This window comes from Lissotriton helveticus, chromosome 1_2 (genome assembly GCF_964261635.1).
Source record: "Lissotriton helveticus chromosome 1_2, aLisHel1.1, whole genome shotgun sequence".
In the NCBI taxonomy this organism is placed as follows: Eukaryota; Metazoa; Chordata; class Amphibia; order Caudata; family Salamandridae; genus Lissotriton; species Lissotriton helveticus.
Window position 1 is genome coordinate 376100399 of NC_136058.1, and position 20752 is coordinate 376121150.

A 20752-nucleotide genomic window follows, 5' to 3' on the forward strand; every position below is an offset into this window, starting at 1 on the left:
GGTCCCAGTGTATGAGACACATACATGACTTTTCTGTTGCCTGCTTAGCATAGCTCCCTGCTCCTCTGTAGGTGTGCTACCAGCCAGTAAGGCGTGTGCCTTGCCCATCAGATGTGTTATGTTAGACTTGACTTCTCTGTGAGCAAAGTCTCCCTCCCATAGCAGGTGCTTTCTCTGAACTCTTGACTTGTAAGACTGCTGGGAAAGGCCCTCCCTAGCCCCTCACTCAGATAGATACATTTACCTTCAGAGCTCAGCTTTGGAGAAAGAGATTGGGGAGAGAGCAAATAGGGGAAGGCCCATGGTGCACACTTTATTTTACATAAAAGCTGGGGCTTGTGGGAGGACAGGGACAAGAGGGTTCTCAGGGAAAGAAATCCCAGGAGTATTGATGGCTAGGCCCTGAAACACAACAATCCCGGATTGGCAAGGCACAATATGCCTGTGCAACAGGCCTGACCCTAGGCTTCCGGAGTTCTTGGTCACAAAAGGCTCCAGTGATCTAAGCCCGACCAGGGCTGTGCCCGACCAGGGCTGTAGGCCGCGTTGGGAGCGCGTTAGGGACGCGTAAAGGGACGCAGGGTGCAGAACTCTGCCCGTTTCACCCCAGCATTTAGGGGAGGACACAGAATCTGGGAAAGCCAGTGGGAAGGATTTTCCAGGAGGAGAGTTCAGTGAGATAATCTGAAACACAATAGTGCTGGTGATCTGGCGGGTGCATTCTGTGAACCACTTTTGTCAGGAGCAGCCTGCCATCATGCCCTGATAAACACAACTCTAGTCCCAAGCCAGTGACCTCAGCAAATGCAAAGACATTCATAGTTATAGTCTCCTGCATCTGATTCTTGCCATCTTCATGTGAAACGTTGGCGTTATCATGTCTGCTGCGCACACTTTGTTCATATGTGTACAATTTAAGTGTGTGCACCTGATCACTGTCTTGGGCAGAGCTCTGCCTGTGAACAACCCATGTGAAGCATTGGTGGTTCAGTGGTAGAATTCTCGCCTGCCACGCGGGAGGCCCGGGTTCGATTCCCGGCCAATGCAAGACTGCTTTCTTTTGACTTTGTTTTCGAAAGGAAATATATGACCTCAGTGGGGAATAAAATGGTAAGCAGTGACCCCGACGTGATTTGAACACGCAACATTCTGATCTGGAGTCAGACGCGCTACCGTTGCGCCACGAGGTCCTTACACTTACAGCTTTCGGAGCCAGATCAACAAATGCTGTGGGCCTTTTGACTTATTTTCCCCTCCTCATATGCCTACAGCTGTATTACAGAGCTTGACCTTTTGTTTTCTATCCTAATTATGAAATTGACTGCAGGTGCCGAGAGAACGCAGAGAATTGAAATATTCAGGGAAAGGGTGTCCAGCAAGAGAGAGCAAAGGTATGTATCTGTTTTCCATTCAAGTGTTTCATTCAGGCAAAATAATACGTCCCTGGGTGGGCTTGAACCACCAACCTTTCAGTTAACAGCCGAACACGCTAACCGATTGCGCCACAGAGACGAGTGACTACAGCATCTTTCCTTAGACTCAATATATATCTTGATATGTATGTGCCTGCCTGGAGCTTGTCTTATATAAGCCATCATCATGTGAAACTTTGGCGTTGTCATGTCTGCTGCGCACACTATGTTCATATGTGTACAATTTAAGTGTGTGCACCTGATCACTGTCTTGGACAGAGCTATGCCTGTGAACTCCCCATGTGAAGCATTGGTGGTTCAGTGGTAAAATTCTCGCCTGCCACGCGGGAGGCCCGGGTTCGATTCCCGGCCAATGCAAGGCTGCGTTCCTTTGACTTTGTTTTCGAAAGGAAATATATGAACTCAGTGGGGAATAAAATGGTAAGCAGTGACCCCGACGTGATTTGACCACGCAACCTTCTGATCTGGAGTCAGACGCGCTACCGTTGCGCCACAAGGTCCTTACACTTACAGCCTTCAAGCCAGATCAACAAATGCTGATGGCCTTTTGACTTATTTTCCCCTCCTCATATGCCTACAGTTGTATTACAGGGCTAGGCCTTTTGTTTTCTATCCTAATTATGAAATTGACTGCAGGTGCAGAGAGAACGCAGAGGATTGAAATGTTCAGATAAAGGGTCTTAAGCAGGAGAGAGCAGAGGTACGTATCTGTGTTTCATTAAAGTGTGTCATGCAGGCAAAAAGGATACTTCCCTGGGTGGGCTTGAACCACCAACCTTTCTGTTAACAACCGAACGCGCTAACCATTTGCACCACAGAGGTTAATAACTGTAGCACAGTTCCTGAGACTCAATATATATCTTGATAATTGTGTGCCTGCCTGGAGCTTGTGTTATATAATGCGTCTTTATGCCATACAGCATTTCTCATTTGCTTAGTGTCTTGTTATTGTTGGACGTAATGATGAATAGACTACTGTCTAATGGTCTTAGAGCCAGTATTACTACCGGTCCCAGTGTATGAGACACATACATGACTTTTCTGTTGCCTGCTTAGCATAGCTCCCTGCTCCTCTGTAGGTGTGCTACCAGCCAGTAAGGCGTGTGCCTTGCCCATCAGATGTGTTATGTTAGACTTGACTTCTCTGTGAGCAAAGTCTCCCTCCATAGCAGGTGCTTTCTCTGAACTCTTGACTTGTAAGACTGCTGGGAAAGGCCCTCCCTAGCCCCTCACTCAGATAGATACATTTACCTTCAGAGCTCAGCTTTGGAGAAAGAGATTGGGGGGAGAGCAAATAGGGGAAGGCCCATGGTGCACACTTTATTTTACATAAAAGCTGGGGCTTGTGGGAGGACAGGGACAAGAGGGTTCTCAGGGAAAGAAATCCCAGGAGTATTGATGGCTAGGCCCTGAAACACAACAATCCCGGATTGGCAAGGCACAATATGCCTGTGCAACAGGCCTGACCCTAGGCTTCCGGAGTTCTTGGTCACAAAAGGCTCCAGTGATCTAAGCCCGACCAGGGCTGTAGGGCCGCGTTGGGAGCGCGTTAGGGACGCGTAAAGGGACACAGGGCGCAGAACTCTGCCCGTTTCACCCCAGCATTTAGGGGAGGACACAGAATCTGGGAAAGCCAGTGGGAAGGATTTCCAGGAGGAGAGTTCAGTGAGATAATCTGAAACACAATAGTGCTGGTGATCTGGCGGGTGCATTCTGTGAACCACTTTTGTCGGGAGCAGCCTGCCATCATGCCCTGATAAACACAACTCTAGTCCCCAAGCCAGTGACCTCAGCAAATGCAAAGACATTCATAGTTATAGTCTCCTGCATCTGATTCTTGCCATCTTCATGTGAAACGTTGGCGTTATCATATCTGCTGCGCACACTTTGTTCATATGTGTACAATTTAAGTGTGTGCACCTGATCACTGTCTTGGGCAGAGCTCTGCCTGTGAACAACCCATGTGAAGCATTGGTGGTTCAGTGGTAGAATTCTCGCCTGCCACGCGGGAGGCCCGGGTTAGATTCCTGGCCAATGCAAGACTGCTTTCTTTTGACTTTGTTTTCGAAAGGAAATATATGACCTCAGTGGGGAATAAAACGGTAAGCAGTGACCCCGACGTGATTTGAACACGCAACCTTCTGATCTGGAGTCAGACGCGCTACCGTTGCGCCACGAGGTCCTTACACTTACAGCTTTCGGAGCCAGATCAACAAATGCTGTGGGCCTTTTGACTTATTTTCCCCTCCTCATATGCCTACAGTTGTATTACAGAGCTTGACCTTTTGTTTTCTATCCTAATTATGAAATTGACTGCAGGTGCCGAGAGAACGCAGAGAATTGAAATATTCAGGGAAAGGGTGTCCAGCAGGAGAGAGCAAAGGTATGTATCTGTTTTCCATTCAAGTGTTTCATTCAGGCAAAATAATACGTCCCTGGGTGGGCTTGAACCACCAACCTTTCGGTTAACAGCCGAACGCGCTAACCGATTGCGCCACAGAGACGAGTGACTACAGCATCTTTCCTTAGACTCAATATATATCTTGATATGTACGTGCCTGCCTGGAGCTTGTCGTATATAAGCCATCATCATGTGAAACTTTGGCGTTGTCATGTCTGCTGCGCACACTTTGTTCATCTGTGTACAATTTAAGTGTGTGCACCTGATCACTGTCTTGGACAGAGCTATGCCTGTGAACTCCCCATGTGAAGCATTGGTGGTTCAGTGGTAGAATTCTCGCCTGCCACGCGGGAGGCCCGGGTTCGATTCACGGTCAATGCAAGGCTGCGTTCCTTTGACTTTGTTTTCGAAAGGAAATATATGAACTCAGTGGGGAATAAAATGGTAAGCAGTGACCCCGACGTGATTTGACCACGCAACCTTCTGATCTGGAGCCAGACGCGCTACCGTTGCGCCACAAGGTCCTTACACTTACAGCCTTCAAGCCAGATCAACAAATGCTGATGGCCTTTTGACTTATTTTCCCCTCCTCATATGCCTACAGTTGTATTACAGGGGCATCCTAATTATGACATTGACTGCAGGTGCAGAGAGAACGCAGAGGATTGAAATGTTCAGATAAAGGGTCTTAAGCAGGAGAGAGCAGAGGTACGTATCTGTGTTTCATTAAAGTGTTTCATGCAGGCAAAAAGGATACTTCCCTGGGTGGGCTTGAACCACCAACCTTTCTGTTAACAACCGAACGCGCTAACCATTTGCACCACAGAGGATAATAACTGTAGCACACTTCCTGAGACTCAATATATATCTTGATAATTGTGTGCCTGCCTGGAGCTTGTGTTATATAATGCGTCTTTATGCCATACAGCATTTCTCATTTGCTTAGTGTCTTGTTATTGTTGGACGTAATGATGAATAGACTACTGTCTAATGGTCTTAGAGCCAGTATTACTACCGGTCCCAGTGTATGAGACACATACATGACTTTTCTGTTGCCTGCTTAGCATAGCTCCCTGCTCCTCTGTAGGTGTGCTACCAGCCAGTAAGGCGTGTGCCTTGCCCATCAGATGTGTTATGTTAGACTTGACTTCTCTGTTAGCAAAGTCTCCCTCCCATAGCAGGTGCTTTCTCTGAACTCTTGACTTGTAAGACTGCTGGGAAAGGCCCTCCCTAGCCCCTCACTCAGATAGATACATTTACCTTCAGAGCTCAGCTTTGGAGAAAGAGATTGGGGAGAGAGCAAATAGGGGAAGGCCCATGGTGCACACTTTATTTTACATAAAAGCTGGGGCTTGTGGGAGGACAGGGACAAGAGGGTTCTCAGGGAAAGAAATCCCAGGAGTATTGATGGCTAGGCCCTGAAACACAACAATCCCGGATTGGCAAGGCACAATATGCCTGTGCAACAGGCCTGACCCTAGGCTTCCGGAGTTCTTGGTCACAAAAGGCTCCAGTGATCTTAGCCCGACCAGGGCTGTGCCCGACCAGGGCTGTAGGCCGCGTTGGGAGCGCGTTAGGGACGCGTAAAGGGACGCAGGGCGCAGAACTCTGCCCGTTTCACCCCAGCATTTAGGGGAGGACACAGAATCTGGGAAAGCCAGTGGGAAGGATTTTCCAGGAGGAGAGTTCAGTGAGATAATCTGAAACACAATAGTGCTGGTGATCTGGCGGGTGCATTCTGTGAACCACTTTTGTCGGGAGCAGCCTGCCATCATGCCCTGATAAACACAACTCTAGTCCCAAGCCAGTGACCTCAGCAAATGCAAAGACATTCATAGTTATAGTCTCCTGCATCTGATTCTTGCCATCTTCATGTGAAACGTTGGCGTTATCATGTCTGCTGCGCACCCTTTGTTCATATGTGTACAATTTAAGTGTGTGCACCTGATCACTGTCTTGGGCAGAGCTCTGCCTGTGAACAACCCATGTGAAGCATTGGTGGTTCAGTGGTAGAATTCTCGCCTGCCACGCGGGAGGCCCGGGTACGATTCCCGGCCAATGCAAGACTGCTTTCTTTTGACTTTGTTTTCGAAAGGAAATATATGACCTCAGTGGGGAATAAAATGGTAAGCAGTGACCCCGACGTGATTTGAACACGCAACCTTCTGATCTGGAGTCAGACGCGCTACCGTTGCGCCACGAGGTCCTTACACTTACAGCTTTCGGAGCCAGATCAACAAATGCTGTGGGCCTTTTGACTTATTTTCCCCTCCTCATATGCCTACAGTTGTATTACAGAGCTTGACCTTTTGTTTTCTATCCTAATTATGAAATTGACTGCAGGTGCCGAGAGAACGCAGAGAATTGAAATATTCAGGGAAAGGGTGTCCAGCAGGAGAGAGCAAAGGTATGTATCTGTTTTCCATTCAAGTGTTTCATGCAGGCAAAATAATACGTCCCTGGGTGGGCTTGAACCACCAACCTTTCGGTTAACAGCTGAACGTGCTAACCGATTGCGCCACAGAGACGAGTGACTACAGTATCTTTCCTTAGACTCAATATATATCTTGATATGTATGTGCCTGCCTGGAGCTTGTCTTATATAAGCCATCATCATGTGAAACTTTGGCGTTGTCATGTCTGCTGCGCACACTTTGTTCATATATGTACAATTTAAGTGTGTGCACCTGATCACTGTCTTGGACAGAGCTATGCCTGTGAACTCCCCATGTGAAGCATTGGTGGTTCAGTGGTAGAATTCACGCCTGCCACGCGGGAGGCCCGGGTTCGATTCCCGGCCAATGCAAGGCTGCGTTCCTTTGACTTTGTTTTCGAAAGGAAATATATGAACTCAGTGGGGAATAAAATGGTAAGCAGTGACCCCGACGTGATTTGACCACGCAACCTTCTGATCTGGAGTCAGACGTGCTACCGTTGCGCCACAAGGTCCTTACACTTACAGCCTTCAAGCCAGATCAACAAATGCTGATGGCCTTTTGACTTATTTTCCCCTCCTCATGTGCCTACAGTTGTATTACAGGGCTAGGCCTTTTGTTTTCTATCCTAATTATGAAATTGACTGCAGGTGCAGAGAGAACGCAGAGGATTGAAATGTTCAGATAAAGGGTCTTAAGCAGGAGAGAGCAGAGGTACGTATCTGTGTTTCATTAAAGTGTTTCATGCAGGCAAAAAGGATACTTCCCTGGGTGGGCTTGAACCACCAACCTTTCTGTTAACAACCGAACGCGCTAACCATTTGCACCACAGAGGATAATAACTGTAGCACAGTTCCTGAGACTCAATATATATCTTGATAATTGTGTGCCTGCCTGGAGCTTGTGTTATATAATGCGTCTTTATGCCATACAGCATTTCTCATTTGCTTAGTGTCTTGTTATTGTTGGACGTAATGATGAATAGACTACTGTCTAATGGTCTTAGAGCCAGTATTACTACCGGTCCCAGTGTATGAGACACATACATGACTTTTCTGTTGCCTGCTTAGCATAGCTCCCTGCTCCTCTGTAGGTGTGCTACCAGCCAGTAAGGCGTGTGCCTTGCCCATCAGATGTGTTATGTTAGACTTGACTTCTCTGTGAGCAAAGTCTCCCTCCCATAGCAGGTGCTTTCTCTGAACTCTTGACTTGTAAGACTGCTGGGAAAGGCCCTCCCTAGCCCCTCACTCAGATAGATACATTTACCTTCAGAGCTCAGCTTTGGAGAAAGAGATTGGGGAGAGAGCAAATAGGGGAAGGCCCATGGTGCACACTTTATTTTACATAAAAGCTGGGGCTTGTGGGAGGACAGGGACAAGAGGGTTCTCAGGGAAAGAAATCCCAGGAGTATTGATGGCTAGGCCCTGAAACACAACAATCCCGGATTGGCAAGGCACAATATGCCTGTGCAACAGGCCTGACCCTAGGCTTCCGGAGTTCTTGGTCACAAAAGGCTCCAGTGATCTTAGCCCGACCAGGGCTGTAGGCCGCGTTGGGAGCGCGTTAGGGACGCAGGGCGCAGAACTCTGCCCGTTTCACCCCAGCATTTAGGGGAGGACACAGAATCTGGGAAAGCCAGTGGGAAGGATTTTCCAGGAGGAGAGTTCAGTGAGATAATCTGAAACACAATAGTGCTGGTGATCTGGCGGGTGCATTCTGTGAACCACTTTTGTCGGGAGCAGCCTGCCATCATGCCCTGATAAACACAACTCTAGTCCCAAGCCAGTGACCTCAGCAAATGCAAAGACATTCATAGTTATAGTCTCCTGCATCTGATTCTTGCCATCTTCATGTGAAACGTTGGCGTTATCATGTCTGCTGCGCACACTTTGTTCATATGTGTACAATTTAAGTGTGTGCACCTGATCACTGTCTTGGGCAGAGCTCTGCTTGTGAACAACCTATGTGAAGCATTGGTGGTTCAGTGGTAGAATTCTCGCCTGCCACGCGGGAGGCCCGGGTTCGATTCCCGGCCAATGCAAGACTGCTTTCTTTTGACTTTGTTTTCGAAAGGAAATATATGACCTCAGTGGGGAATAAAATGGTAAGCAGTGACCCCGACGTGATTTGAACACGCAACCTTCTGATCTGGAGTCAGACGCGCTACCGTTGCGCCACGAGGTCCTTACACTTACAGCTTTCGGAGCCAGATCAACAAATGCTGTGGGCCTTTTGACTTATTTCCCCCTCCTCATATGCCTACAGTTGTATTACAGAGCTTGACCTTTTGTTTTCTATCCTAATTATGAAATTGACTGCAGGTGCCGAGAGAACGCAGAGAATTGAAATATTCAGGGAAAGGGTGTCCAGCAGGAGAGAGCAAAGGTATGTATCTGTTTTCCATTCAAGTGTGTCATGCAGGCAAAATAATACGTCCCTGGGTGGGCTTGAACCACCAACCTTTCGGTTAACAGACCAACGCGCTAACCGATTGCGCCACAGAGACGAGTAACTACAGCATTTTTCCTTAGACTCAATATATATCTTGATATGTATGTGCAAGCCTGGAGCTTGTCTTATATAAGCCATCATCATGTGAAACTTTGGCGTTGTCATGTCTGCTGCGCACACTTTGTTCATATGTGTACAATTTAAGTGTGTGCACCTGATCACTGTCTTGGACAGAGCTATGCCTGTGAACTCCCCATGTGAAGCATTGGTGGTTCAGTGGTAGAATTCTCGCCTGCCACGCGGGAGGCCCGGGTACGGTTCCCGGCCAATGCAAGGCTGCGTTCCTTTGACTTTGTTTTCGAAAGGAAATATATGAACTCAGTGGGGAATAAAATGGTAAGCAGTGACCCCGACGTGATTTGACCACGCAACCTTCTGATCTGGAGTCAGACGCGCTACCGTTGCGCCACAAGGTCCTTACACTTACAGCCTTCAAGCCAGATCAACAAATGCTGATGGCCTTTTGACTTATTTTCCCCTCCTCATGTGCCTACAGTTGTATTACAGGGCTAGGCCTTTTGTTTTCTATCCTAATTATGAAATTGACTGCAGGTGCAGAGAGAACGCAGAGGATTGAAATGTTCAGATAAAGCGTCTTAAGCAGGAGAGAGCAGAGGTACGTATCTGTGTTTCATTAAAGTGTTTCATGCAGGCAAAAAGGATACTTCCCTGGGTGGGTTTGAACCACCAACCTTTCTGTTAACAACCGAACGCGCTAACCATTTGCACCACAGAGGATAATAACTGTAGCACAGTTCCTGAGACTCAATATATATCTTGATAATTGTGTGCCTGCCTGGAGCTTGTGTTATATAATGCGTCTTTATGCCATACAGCATTTCTCATTTGCTTAGTGTCTTGTTATTGTTGGACGTAATGATGAATAGACTACTGTCTAATGGTCTTAGAGCCAGTATTACTACCGGTCCCAGTGTATGAGACACATACATGACTTTTCTGTTGCCTGCTTAGCATAGCTCCCTGCTCCTCTGTAGGTGTGCTACCAGCCAGTAAGGCGTGTGCCTTGCCCATCAGATGTGTTATGTTAGACTTGACTTCTCTGTGAGCAAAGTCTCCCTCCCATAGCAGGTGCTTTCTCTGAACTCTTGACTTGTAAGACTGCTGGGAAAGGCCCTCCCTAGCCCCTCACTCAGATAGATACATTTACCTTCAGAGCTCAGCTTTGGAGAAAGAGATTGGGGAGAGAGCAAATAGGGGAAGGCCCATGGTGCACACTTTATTTTACATAAAAGCTGGGGCTTGTGGGAGGACAGGGACAAGAGGGTTCTCAGGGAAAGAAATCCCAGGAGTATTGATGGCTAGGCCCTGAAACACAACAATCCCGGATTGGCAAGGCACAATATGCCTGTGCAACAGGCCTGACCCTAGGCTTCCGGAGTTCTAGGTCACAAAAGGCTCCAGTGATCTTAGCCCGACCAGGGCTGTGCCCGACCAGGGCTGTAGGCCGCGTTGGGAGCGCGTTAGGGACGCGTAAAGGGACGCAGGGCGCAGAACTCTGCCCGTTTCACCCCAGCATTTAGGGGAGGACACAGAATCTGGGAAAGCCAGTGGGAAGGATTTTCCAGGAGGAGAGTTCAGTGAGATAATCTGAAACACAATAGTGCTGGTGATCTGGCGGGTGCATTCTGTGAACCACTTTTGTCGGGAGCAGCCTGCCATCATGCCCTGATAAACACAAGTCTAGTCCCAAGCCAGTGACCTCAGCAAATGCAAAGACATTCATAGTTATAGTCTCCTGCATCTGATTCTTGCCATCTTCATGTGAAACGTTGGCGTTATCATGTCTGCTGCGCACACTTTGTTCATATGTGTACAATTTAAGTGTGTGCACCTGATCACTGTCTTGGGCAGAGCTCTGCCTGTGAACAACCCATGTGAAGCATTGGTGGTTCAGTGGTAGAATTCTCGCATGCCACGCGGGAGGCCCGGGTTCGATTCCCGGCCAATGCAAGACTGCTTTCTTTTGACTTTGTTTTCGAAAGGAAATATATGACCTCAGTGGGGAATAAAATGGTAAGCAGTGACCCCGACGTGATTTGAACACGCAACCTTCTGATCTGGAGTCAGACGCGCTACCGTTGCGCCACGAGGTCCTTACACTTACAGCTTTCGGAGCCAGATCAACAAATGCTGTGGGCCTTTTGACTTATTTTCCCCTCCTCATATGCCTACAGTTGTATTACAGAGCTTGACCTTTTGTTTTCTATCCTAATTATGAAATTGACTGCAGGTGCCGAGAGAACGCAGAGAATTGAAATATTCAGGGAAAGGGTGTCCAGCAGGAGAGAGCAAAGGTATGTATCTGTTTTCCATTCAAGTGTTTCATGCAGGCAAAATAATACGTCCCTGGGTGGGCTTGAACCACCAACCTTTCGGTTAACAGACGAACGCGCTAACCGATTGCGCCACAGAGACGAGTGACTACAGCATCTTTCCTTAGACTCAATATATATCTTGATAAGTATGTGCCTGCCTGGAGCTTGTCTTATATAAGCCATCATCATGTGAAACTTTGGCGTTGTCATGTCTGCTGCGCACACTTTGTTCATATGTGTACAATTTAAGTGTGTGCACCTGATCACTGTCTTGGACAGAGCTATGCCTGTGAACTCCCCATGTGAAGCATTGGTGGTTCAGTGGTAGAATTCTCGCCTGCCACGCGGGAGGCCCGGGTTCGATTCCCGGCCAATGCAAGTCTGCGTTCCTTTGACTTTGTTTTCGAAAGGAAATATATGAACTCAGTGAGGAATAAAATGGTAAGCAGTGACCCCGACGTGATTTGACCACGCAACCTTCTGATCTGGAGTCAGACGCGCTACCGTTGCGCCACAAGGTCCTTACACTTACAGCCTTCAAGCCAGATCAACAAATGCTGATGGCCTTTTGACTTATTTTCCCCTCCTCATGTGCCTACAGTTGTATTACAGGGCTAGGCCTTTTGTTTTCTATCCTAATTATGAAATTGACTGCAGGTGCAGAGAGAACGCAGAGGATAGAAATGTTCAGATAAAGGGTCTTAAGCAGGAGAGAGCAGAGGTACGTATCTGTGTTTCATTAAAGTGTTTCATGCAGGCAAAAAGGATACTTCCCTGGGTGGGCTTGAACCACCAACCTTTCTGTTAACAACCGAACGCGCTAACCATTTGCACCACAGAGGATAATAACTGTAGCACAGTTCCTGAGACTCAATATATATCTTGATAATTGTGTGCCTGCCTGGAGCTTGTGTTATATAATGCGTCTTTATGCCATACAGCATTTCTCATTTCCTTAGTGTCTTGTTATTGTTGGACGTAATGATGAATAGACTACTGTCTAATGGTCTTAGAGCCAGTATTACTACCGGTCCCAGTGTATGAGACACATACATGACTTTTCTGTTGCCTGCTTAGCATAGCTCCCTGCTCCTCTTTAGGTGTGCTACCAGCCAGTAAGGTGTGTGCCTTGCCCATCAGATGTGTTATGTTAGACTTGACTTCTCTGTGAGCAAAGTCTCCCTCCCATAGCAGGTGCTTTCTCTGAACTCTTGACTTGTAAGACTGCTGGGAAAGGCCCTCCCTAGCCCCTCACTCAGATAGATACATTTACCTTCAGAGCTCAGCTTTGGAGAAAGAGATTGGGGAGAGAGCAAATAGGGGAAGGCCCATGGTGCACACTTTATTTTACATAAAAGCTGGGGCTTGTGGGAGGACAGGGACAAGAGGGTTCTCAGGGAAAGAAATCCCAGGAGTATTGATGGCTAGGCCCTGAAACACAACAATCCTGGATTGGCAAGGCACAATATGCCTGTGCAACAGGCCTGACCCTAGGCTTCCGGAGTTCTTGGTCACAAAAGGCTCCAGTGATCTAAGCCCGACCAGGGCTGTGCCCGACCAGGGCTGTAGGCCGCGTTGGGAGCGCGTTAGGGACGCGTAAAGGGACGCAGGGCGCAGAACTCTGCCCGTTTCACCCCAGCATTTAGGGGAGGACACAGAATCTGGGAAAGCCAGTGGGAAGGATTTTCCAGGAGGGGAGTTCAGTGAGATAATCTGAAACACAATAGTGCTGGTGATCTGGCGGGTGCATTCTGTGAACCACTTTTGTCGGGAGCAGCCTGCCATCATGCCCTGATAAACACAACTCTAGTCCCAAGCCAGTGACCTCAGCAAATGCAAAGACATTCATAGTTATAGTCTCCTGCATCTGATTCTTGCCATCTTCATGTGAAACGTTGGCGTTATCATGTCTGCTGCGCACACTTTGTTCATATGTGTACAATTTAAGTGTGTGCACCTGATCACTGTCTTGGGCAGAGCTCTGCCTGTGAACAACCCATGTGAAGCATTGGTGGTTCAGTGGTAGAATTCTCGCCTGCCACGCGGGAGGCCCGGGTTCGATTCCCGGCCAATGCAAGACTGCTTTCTTTTGACTTTGTTTTCGAAAGGAAATATATGACCTCAGTGGGGAATAAAACGGTAAGCAGTGACCCCGACGTGATTTGAACACGCAACCTTCTGATCTGGAGTCAGACGCGCTACCGTTGCGCCACGAGGTCCTTACACTTACAGCTTTCGGAGCCAGATCAACAAATGCTGTGGGCCTTTTGACTTATTTTCCCCTCCTCATATGCCTACAGTTGTATTACAGAGCTTGACCTTTTGTTTTCTATCCTAATTATGAAATTGACTGCAGGTGCCGAGAGAACGCAGAGAATTGAAATATTCAGGGAAAGGGTGTCCAGCAGGAGAGAGCAAAGGTATGTATCTGTTTTCCATTCAAGTGTTTCATGCAGGCAAAATAATACGTCCCTGGGTGGGCTTGAACCACCAACCTTTCGGTTAACAGCCGAACGCGCTAACCGATTGCGCCACAGAGACGAGTGACTACAGTATCTTTCCTTAGACTCAATATATATCTTGATATGTATGTGCCTGCCTGGAGCTTGTCTTATATAAGCCATCATCATGTGAAACTTTGGCGTTGTCATGTCTGCTGCGCACACTTTGTTCATATGTGTACAATTTAAGTGTGTGCACCTGATCACTGTCTTGGACAGAGCTATGCCTGTGAACTCCCTATGTGAAGCATTGGTGGTTCAGTGGTAGAATTCTCGCCTGCCACGCGGGAGGCCCGGGTTCGATTCCCGGCCAATGCAAGGCTGCGTTCCTTTGACTTTGTTTTCGAAAGGAAATATATGAACTCAGTGGGGAATAAAATGGTAAGCAGTGACCCCGACGTGATTTGACCACGCAACCTTCTGATCTGGAGTCAGACGCGCTACCGTTGCGCCACAAGGTCCTTACACTTACAGCCTTCAAGCCAGATCAACAAATGCTGATGGCCTTTTGACTTATTTTCCCCTCCTCATGTGCCTACAGTTGTATTACAGGGCTAGGCCTTTTGTTTTCTATCCTAATTATGAAATTGACTGCAGGTGCAGAGAGAACGCAGAGGATTGAAATGTTCAGATAAAGGGTCTTAAGCAGGAGAGAGCAGAGGTACGTATCTGTGTTTCATTAAAGTGTTTCATGCAGGCAAAAAGGATACTTCCCTGGGTGGGCTTGAACCACCAACCTTTCTGTTAACAACCGAACGCGCTAACCATTTGCACCACAGAGGATGATAACTGTAGCACAGTTCCTGAGACTCAATATATATCTTGATAATTGTGTGCCTGCCTGGAGCTTGTGTTATATAATGCGTCTTTATGCCATACAGCATTTCTCATTTGCTTAGTGTCTTGTTATTGTTGGACGTAATGATGAATAGACTACTGTCTAATGGTCTTAGAGCCAGTATTACTACCGGTCCCAGTGTATGAGACACATACATGACTTTTCTGTTGCCTGCTTAGCATAGCTCCCTGCTCCTCTGTAGGTGTGCTACCAGCCAGTAAGGCGTGTGCCTTGCCCATCAGATGTGTTATGTTAGACTTGACTTCTCTGTGAGCAAAGTCTCCCTCCCATAGCAGGTGCTTTCTCTGAACTCTTGACTTGTAAGACTGCTGGGAAAGGCCCTCCCTAGCCCCTCACTCAGATAGATACATTTACCTTCAGAGCTCAGCTTTGGAGAAAGAGATTGGGGAGAGAGCAAATAGGGGAAGGCCCATGGTGCACACTTTATTTTACATAAAAGCTGGGGCTTGTGGGAGGACAGGGACAAGAGGGTTCTCAGGGAAAGAAATCCCAGGAGTATTGATGGCTAGGCCCTGAAACACAACAATCCCGGATTGGCAAGGCACAATATGCCTGTGCAACAGGCCTGACCCTAGGCTTCCGGAGTTCTTGGTCACAAAAGGCTCCAGTGATCTTAGCCCGACCAGGGCTGTGCCCGACCAGGGCTGTAGGCCGCGTTGGGAGCGCGTTAGGGACGCAGGGCGCAGAACTCTGCCCGTTTCACCCCAGCATTTAGGGGAGGACACAGAATCTGGGAAAGCCAGTGGGAAGGATTTTCCAGGAGGAGAGTTCAGTGAGATAATCTGAAACACAATAGTGCTGGTGATCTGGCGGGTGCATTCTGTGAACCACTTTTGTCGGGAGCAGCCTGCCATCATGCCCTGATAAACACAACTCTAGTCCCAAGCCAGTGACCTCAGCAAATGCAAAGACATTCATAGTTATAGTCTCCTCCATCTGATTCTTGCCATCTTCATGTGAAACGTTGGCGTTATCATGTCTGCTGCGCACACTTTGTTCATATGTGTACAATTTAAGTGTGTGCACCTGATCACTGTCTTGGGCAGAGCTCTGCTTGTGAACAACCCATGTGAAGCATTGGTGGTTCAGTGGTAGAATTCTCGCCTGCCACGCGGGAGGCCCGGGTTCGATTCCCGGCCAATGCAAGACTGCTTTCTTTTGACTTTGTTTTCGAAAGGAAATATATGACCTCAGTGGGGAATAAAATGGTAAGCAGTGACCCCGACGTGATTTGAACACGCAACCTTCTGATCTGGAGTCAGACGCGCTACCGTTGCGCCACGAGGTCCTTACACTTACAGCTTTCGGAGCCAGATCAACAAATGCTGTGGGCCTTTTGACTTATTTTCCCCTCCTCATATGCCTACAGTTGTATTACAGAGCTTGACCTTTTGTTTTCTATCCTAATTATGAAATTGACTGCAGGTGCCGAGAGAACGCAGAGAATTGAAATATTCAGGGAAAGGGTGTCCAGCAGGAGAGAGCAAAGGTATGTATCTGTTTTCCATTCAAGTGTTTCATGCAGGCAAAATAATACGTCCCTGGGTGGGCTTGAACCACCAACCTTTCGGTTAACAGACGAACGCGCTAACCGATTGCGCCACAGAGACGAGTAACTACAGCATCTTTCCTTAGACTCAATATATATCTTGATATGTATGTGCCTGCCTGGAGCTTGTCTTATATAAGCCATCATCATGTGAAACTTTGGCGTTGTCATGTCTGCTGCGCACACTTTGTTCATATGTGTACAATTTAAGTGTGTGCACCTGATCACTGTCTTGGACAGAGCTATGCCTGTGAACTCCCCATGTGAAGCATTGGTGGTTCAGTGGTAGAATTCTCGCCTGCCACGCGGGAGGCCCGGGTTCGATTCCCGGCCAATGCAAGGCTGCGTTCCTTTGACTTTGTTTTCGAAAGGAAATATATGAACTCAGTGGGGAATAAAATGGTAAGCAGTGACCCCGACGTGATTTGACCACGCAACCTTCTGATCTGGAGTCAGACGCGCTACCGTTGCGCCACAAGGTCCTTACACTTACAGCCTTCAAGCCAGATCAACAAATGCTGATGGCCTTTTGACTTATTTTCCCCTCCTCATGTGCCTACAGTTGTATTACAGGGCTAGGCCTTTTGTTTTCTATCCTAATTATGAAATTGACTGCAGGTGCAGAGAGAACGCAGAGGATTGAAATGTTCAGATAAAGGGTCTTAAGCAGGAGAGAGCAGAGGTACGTATCTGTGTTTCATTAAAGTGTTTCATGCAGGCAAAAAGGATACTTCCCTGGGTGGGCTTGAACCACCAACCTTTCTGTTTACAACCGAACGCGCTAACCATTTGCACCACAGAGGATAATAACTGTAGCACAGTTCCTGAGACTCAATATATATCTTGATAATTGTGTGCCTGCCTGGAGCTTGTGTTATATAATGCGTCTTTATGCCATACAGCATTTCTCATTTGCTTAGTGTCTTGTTATTGTTGGACGTAATGATGAATAGACTACTGTCTAATGGTCTTAGAGCCAGTATTACTACCGGTCCCAGTGTATGAGACACATACATGACTTTTCTGTTGCCTGCTTAGCATAGCTCCCTGCTCCTCTGTAGGTGTGCTACCAGCCAGTAAGGTGTGTGCCTTGCCCATCAGATGTGTTATGTTAGACTTGACTTCTCTGTGAGCAAAGTCTCCCTCCCATAGCAGGTGCTTTCTCTGAACTCTTGACTTGTAAGACTGCTGGGAAAGGCCCTCCCTAGCCCCTCACTCAGATAGATACATTTACCTTCAGAGCTCAGCTTTGGAGAAAGAGATTGGGGAGAGAGCAAATAGGGGAAGGCCCATGGTGCACACTTTATTTTACATAAAAGCTGGGGCTTGTGGGAGGACAGGGACAAGAGGGTTCTCAGGGAAAGAAATCCCAGGAGTATTGATGGCTAGGCCCTGAAACACAACAATCCCGGATTGGCAAGGCACAATATGCCTGTGCAACAGGCCTGACCCTAGGCTTCCGGAGTTCTTGGTCACAAAAGGCCCCAGTGATCTAAGCCCGACCAGGGCTGTGCCCGACCAGGGCTGTAGGCCGCGTTGGGAGCGCGTTAGGGACGCGTAAAGGGACGCAGGGCGCAGAACTCTGCCCGTTTCACCCCAGCATTTAGGGGAGGACACAGAATCTGGGAAAGCCAGTGGGAAGGATTTTCCAGGAGGAGAGTTCAGTGAGATAATCTGAAACACAATAGTGCTGGTGATCTGGCGGGTGCATTCTGTGAACCACTTTTGTCGGGAGCAGCCTGCCATCATGCCCTGATAAACACAACTCTAGTCCCAAGCCAGTGACCTCAGCAAATGCAAAGACATTCATAGTTATAGTCTCCTGCATCTGATTCTTGCCATCTTCATGTGAAACGTTGGCGTTATCATGTCTGCTGCGCACACTTTGTTCATATGTGTACAATTTAAGTGTGTGCACCTGATCACTGTCTTGGGCAGAGCTCTGCCTGTGAACAACCCATGTGAAGCATTGGTGGTTCAGTGGTAGAATTCTCGCCTGCCACGCGGGAGGCCCGGGTTTGATTCCTGGCCAATGCAAGACTGCTTTCTTTTGACTTTGTTTTCGAAAGGAAATATATGACCTCAGTGGGGAATAAAATGGTAAGCAGTGACCCCGACGTGATTTGAACACGCAACCTTCTGATCTGGAGTCAGACGCGCTACCGTTGCGCCACGAGGTCCTTACACTTACAGCTTTCGGAGCCAGATCAACAAATGCTGTGGGCCTTTTGACTTATTTTCCCCTCCTCATATGCCTACAGTTGTATTACAGAGCTTGACCTTTTGTTTTCTATCCTAATTATGAAATTGACTGCAGGTGCCGAGAGAACGCAGAGAATTGAAATATTCAGGGAAAGGGTGTCCAGCAGGAGAGAGCAAAGGTATGTATCTGTTTTCCATTCAAGTGTTTCATGCAGGCAAAATAATACGTCCCTGGGTGGGCTTGAACCACCAACCTTTCGGTTAACAGCCGAACGCGCTAACCGATTGCGCCACAGAGACGAGTGACTACAGTATCTTTCCTTAGACTCAATATATATCTTGATATGTATGTGCCTGCCTGGAGCTTGTCTTATATAAGCCATCATCATGTGAAACTTTGGCGTTGTCATGTCTGCTGCGCACACTTTGTTCATATGTGTACAATTTAAGTGTGTGCACCTGATCACTGTCTTGGACAGAGCTATGCCTGTGAACTCCCCATGTGAAGCATTGGTGGTTCAGTGGTAGAATTCTCGCCTGCCACGCGGGAGGCCCGGGTTCGATTCCCGGCCAATGCAAGGCTGCGTTCCTTTGACTTTGTTTTCGAAAGGAAATATATGAACTCAGTGGGGAATAAAATGGTAATCAGTGACCCCGACGTGATTTGACCACGCAACCTTCTGATCTGGAGTCAGACGCGCTACCGTTGCGCCACAAGGTCCTTACGCTTACAGCATTCAAGCCAGATCAACAAATGCTGATGGCCTTTTGACTTATTTTCCCCTCCTCATGTGCCTACAGTTGTATTACAGGGCTAGGCCTTTTGTTTTCTATCCTAATTATGAAATTGACTGCAGGTGCAGAGAGAACGCAGAGGATTGAAATGTTCAGATAAAGGGTCTTAAGCAGGAGAGAGCAGAGGTACGTATCTGTGTTTCATTAAAGTGTTTCATGCAGGCAAAAAGGATACTTCCCTGGGTGGGCTTGAACCACCAACCTTTCTGTTAACAACCGAACGCGCTAACCATTTGCACCACAGAGGATAATAACTGTAGCACAGTTCCTGAGACTCAATATATATCTTGATAATTGTGTGCCTGCCTGGAGCTTGTGTTATATAATGCGTCTTTATGCCATACAGCATTTCTCATTTGCTTAGTGTCTTGTTATTGTTGGACGTAATGATGAATAGACTACTGTCTAATGGTCTTAGAGCTAGTATTACTACCGGTCCCAGTGTATGAGACACATACATGACTTTTCTGTTGCCTGCTTAGCATAGCTCCCTGCTCCTCTGTAGGTGTGCTACCAGCCAGTAAGGCGTGTGCCTTGCCCATCAGATGTGTTATGTTAGACTTGACTTCTCTGTGAGCAAAGTCTCCCTGCCATAGCAGGTGCTTTCTCTGAACTCTTGACTTGTAAGACTGCTGGGAAAGGCCCTCCCTAGCCCCTCACTCAGATAGATACATTTACCTTCAGAGCTCAGCTTTGGAGAAAGAGATTGGGGAGAGAGCAAATAGGGGAAGGCCCATGGTGCACACTTTATTTTACATAAAAGCTGGGGCTTGTGGGAGGACAGGGACAAGAGGGTTCTCAGGGAAAGAAATCCCAGGAGTATTGATGGCTAGGCCCTGAAACACAACAATCCCGGATTGGCAAGGCACAATATGCCTGTGCAACAGGCCTGACCCTAGGCTTCCGGAGTTCTTGGTCACAAAAGGCTCCAGTGATCTTAGCCCGACCAGGGCTGTGCCCGACCAGGGCTGTAGGCCGCGTTGGGAGCGCGTTAGGGACACGTAAAGGGACGCAGGGCGCAGAACTCTGCCCGTTTCACCCCAGCATTTAGGGGAGGACACAGAATCTGGGAAAGCCAGTGGGAAGGATTTTCCAGGAGGAGAGTTCAGTGAGATAATCTGAAACACAATAGTGCTGGTGATCTGGCGGGTGCATTCTGTGAACCACTTTTGTCGGGAGCAGCCTGCCATCATGCCCTGATAAACACAACTCTAGTCCCAAGCCAGTGACCTCAGCAAATGCAAAGACATTCATAGTTATAGTCTCCTGCATCTGATTCTTGCCATCTTCATGTGAAACGTTGGCGTTATCATGTCTGCTGCGCACACTTTGTTCATATGTGTACAATTTAAGTGTGTGCACCTGATCACTGTCTTGGGCAGAGCTCTGCCTGTGAACAACCCATGTGAAGCATTGGTGGTTCAGTGGTAGAATTCTCGCCTGCCACGCGGGAGGCCAGGGTTTGATTCCCGGCCAATGCAAGACTGCTTTCTTTTGACTTTGTTTTCGAAAGGAAATATATGACCTCAGTGGGGAATAAAATGGTAAGCAGTGACCCCGACGTGATTTGAACACGCAACCTTCTGATCTGGAGTCAGACGCGCTACCGTTGCGCCACGAGGTCCTTACACTTACAGCTTTCGGAGCCAGATCAACAAATGCTGTGGGCCTTTTGACTTATTTTCCCCTCCTCATATGCCTACAGTTGTATTACAGAGCTTGACCTTTTG

The 20752-nt window shown here is 47.8% G+C and overlaps 32 non-coding genes across 32 annotated transcripts; 9 read left to right on the top strand and 23 right to left on the bottom strand.

Moving 5' to 3' along the window:
* The first annotated feature begins 976 nt into the window (after positions 1 to 976).
* On the top strand, positions 977 to 1047 carry TRNAG-GCC (transfer RNA glycine (anticodon GCC)). Its single transcript has one exon. It is a non-coding gene; the product is annotated as a tRNA-Gly (tRNA).
* A 71-nt stretch (positions 1048 to 1118) lies between these two features.
* TRNAW-CCA (transfer RNA tryptophan (anticodon CCA)) lies at positions 1119 to 1190 on the bottom strand. The gene has a single exon. It is a non-coding gene; the product is annotated as a tRNA-Trp (tRNA).
* A 248-nt stretch (positions 1191 to 1438) lies between these two features.
* On the bottom strand, positions 1439 to 1512 carry TRNAN-GUU (transfer RNA asparagine (anticodon GUU)). The gene has a single exon. It is a non-coding gene; the product is annotated as a tRNA-Asn (tRNA).
* Positions 1513 to 1719: 207 nt separating this feature from the next.
* TRNAG-GCC (transfer RNA glycine (anticodon GCC)) lies at positions 1720 to 1790 on the top strand. The gene has a single exon. It is a non-coding gene; the product is annotated as a tRNA-Gly (tRNA).
* A 71-nt stretch (positions 1791 to 1861) lies between these two features.
* Positions 1862 to 1933, bottom strand: TRNAW-CCA (transfer RNA tryptophan (anticodon CCA)). Its single transcript has one exon. It is a non-coding gene; the product is annotated as a tRNA-Trp (tRNA).
* Positions 1934 to 3543: 1610 nt separating this feature from the next.
* On the bottom strand, positions 3544 to 3615 carry TRNAW-CCA (transfer RNA tryptophan (anticodon CCA)). Its single transcript has one exon. It is a non-coding gene; the product is annotated as a tRNA-Trp (tRNA).
* A 248-nt stretch (positions 3616 to 3863) lies between these two features.
* Positions 3864 to 3937, bottom strand: TRNAN-GUU (transfer RNA asparagine (anticodon GUU)). Its single transcript has one exon. It is a non-coding gene; the product is annotated as a tRNA-Asn (tRNA).
* A 2031-nt stretch (positions 3938 to 5968) lies between these two features.
* On the bottom strand, positions 5969 to 6040 carry TRNAW-CCA (transfer RNA tryptophan (anticodon CCA)). Its single transcript has one exon. It is a non-coding gene; the product is annotated as a tRNA-Trp (tRNA).
* A 248-nt stretch (positions 6041 to 6288) lies between these two features.
* TRNAN-GUU (transfer RNA asparagine (anticodon GUU)) lies at positions 6289 to 6362 on the bottom strand. The gene has a single exon. It is a non-coding gene; the product is annotated as a tRNA-Asn (tRNA).
* A 1877-nt stretch (positions 6363 to 8239) lies between these two features.
* On the top strand, positions 8240 to 8310 carry TRNAG-GCC (transfer RNA glycine (anticodon GCC)). The gene has a single exon. It is a non-coding gene; the product is annotated as a tRNA-Gly (tRNA).
* A 71-nt stretch (positions 8311 to 8381) lies between these two features.
* TRNAW-CCA (transfer RNA tryptophan (anticodon CCA)) lies at positions 8382 to 8453 on the bottom strand. The gene has a single exon. It is a non-coding gene; the product is annotated as a tRNA-Trp (tRNA).
* Positions 8454 to 8701: 248 nt separating this feature from the next.
* On the bottom strand, positions 8702 to 8775 carry TRNAN-GUU (transfer RNA asparagine (anticodon GUU)). The gene has a single exon. It is a non-coding gene; the product is annotated as a tRNA-Asn (tRNA).
* A 349-nt stretch (positions 8776 to 9124) lies between these two features.
* Positions 9125 to 9196, bottom strand: TRNAW-CCA (transfer RNA tryptophan (anticodon CCA)). The gene has a single exon. It is a non-coding gene; the product is annotated as a tRNA-Trp (tRNA).
* A 1626-nt stretch (positions 9197 to 10822) lies between these two features.
* Positions 10823 to 10894, bottom strand: TRNAW-CCA (transfer RNA tryptophan (anticodon CCA)). Its single transcript has one exon. It is a non-coding gene; the product is annotated as a tRNA-Trp (tRNA).
* Positions 10895 to 11142: 248 nt separating this feature from the next.
* On the bottom strand, positions 11143 to 11216 carry TRNAN-GUU (transfer RNA asparagine (anticodon GUU)). The gene has a single exon. It is a non-coding gene; the product is annotated as a tRNA-Asn (tRNA).
* A 207-nt stretch (positions 11217 to 11423) lies between these two features.
* On the top strand, positions 11424 to 11494 carry TRNAG-GCC (transfer RNA glycine (anticodon GCC)). Its single transcript has one exon. It is a non-coding gene; the product is annotated as a tRNA-Gly (tRNA).
* A 71-nt stretch (positions 11495 to 11565) lies between these two features.
* Positions 11566 to 11637, bottom strand: TRNAW-CCA (transfer RNA tryptophan (anticodon CCA)). Its single transcript has one exon. It is a non-coding gene; the product is annotated as a tRNA-Trp (tRNA).
* Positions 11638 to 13121: 1484 nt separating this feature from the next.
* On the top strand, positions 13122 to 13192 carry TRNAG-GCC (transfer RNA glycine (anticodon GCC)). The gene has a single exon. It is a non-coding gene; the product is annotated as a tRNA-Gly (tRNA).
* A 71-nt stretch (positions 13193 to 13263) lies between these two features.
* Positions 13264 to 13335, bottom strand: TRNAW-CCA (transfer RNA tryptophan (anticodon CCA)). Its single transcript has one exon. It is a non-coding gene; the product is annotated as a tRNA-Trp (tRNA).
* A 248-nt stretch (positions 13336 to 13583) lies between these two features.
* TRNAN-GUU (transfer RNA asparagine (anticodon GUU)) lies at positions 13584 to 13657 on the bottom strand. Its single transcript has one exon. It is a non-coding gene; the product is annotated as a tRNA-Asn (tRNA).
* Positions 13658 to 13864: 207 nt separating this feature from the next.
* Positions 13865 to 13935, top strand: TRNAG-GCC (transfer RNA glycine (anticodon GCC)). Its single transcript has one exon. It is a non-coding gene; the product is annotated as a tRNA-Gly (tRNA).
* Positions 13936 to 14006: 71 nt separating this feature from the next.
* TRNAW-CCA (transfer RNA tryptophan (anticodon CCA)) lies at positions 14007 to 14078 on the bottom strand. The gene has a single exon. It is a non-coding gene; the product is annotated as a tRNA-Trp (tRNA).
* A 1472-nt stretch (positions 14079 to 15550) lies between these two features.
* TRNAG-GCC (transfer RNA glycine (anticodon GCC)) lies at positions 15551 to 15621 on the top strand. Its single transcript has one exon. It is a non-coding gene; the product is annotated as a tRNA-Gly (tRNA).
* A 71-nt stretch (positions 15622 to 15692) lies between these two features.
* Positions 15693 to 15764, bottom strand: TRNAW-CCA (transfer RNA tryptophan (anticodon CCA)). The gene has a single exon. It is a non-coding gene; the product is annotated as a tRNA-Trp (tRNA).
* A 248-nt stretch (positions 15765 to 16012) lies between these two features.
* TRNAN-GUU (transfer RNA asparagine (anticodon GUU)) lies at positions 16013 to 16086 on the bottom strand. The gene has a single exon. It is a non-coding gene; the product is annotated as a tRNA-Asn (tRNA).
* Positions 16087 to 16293: 207 nt separating this feature from the next.
* TRNAG-GCC (transfer RNA glycine (anticodon GCC)) lies at positions 16294 to 16364 on the top strand. The gene has a single exon. It is a non-coding gene; the product is annotated as a tRNA-Gly (tRNA).
* A 71-nt stretch (positions 16365 to 16435) lies between these two features.
* On the bottom strand, positions 16436 to 16507 carry TRNAW-CCA (transfer RNA tryptophan (anticodon CCA)). The gene has a single exon. It is a non-coding gene; the product is annotated as a tRNA-Trp (tRNA).
* A 1626-nt stretch (positions 16508 to 18133) lies between these two features.
* On the bottom strand, positions 18134 to 18205 carry TRNAW-CCA (transfer RNA tryptophan (anticodon CCA)). Its single transcript has one exon. It is a non-coding gene; the product is annotated as a tRNA-Trp (tRNA).
* Positions 18206 to 18453: 248 nt separating this feature from the next.
* Positions 18454 to 18527, bottom strand: TRNAN-GUU (transfer RNA asparagine (anticodon GUU)). Its single transcript has one exon. It is a non-coding gene; the product is annotated as a tRNA-Asn (tRNA).
* Positions 18528 to 18734: 207 nt separating this feature from the next.
* Positions 18735 to 18805, top strand: TRNAG-GCC (transfer RNA glycine (anticodon GCC)). The gene has a single exon. It is a non-coding gene; the product is annotated as a tRNA-Gly (tRNA).
* Positions 18806 to 18876: 71 nt separating this feature from the next.
* On the bottom strand, positions 18877 to 18948 carry TRNAW-CCA (transfer RNA tryptophan (anticodon CCA)). Its single transcript has one exon. It is a non-coding gene; the product is annotated as a tRNA-Trp (tRNA).
* Positions 18949 to 20574: 1626 nt separating this feature from the next.
* On the bottom strand, positions 20575 to 20646 carry TRNAW-CCA (transfer RNA tryptophan (anticodon CCA)). Its single transcript has one exon. It is a non-coding gene; the product is annotated as a tRNA-Trp (tRNA).
* Between the last annotated feature and the right edge of the window lie 106 nt (positions 20647 to 20752).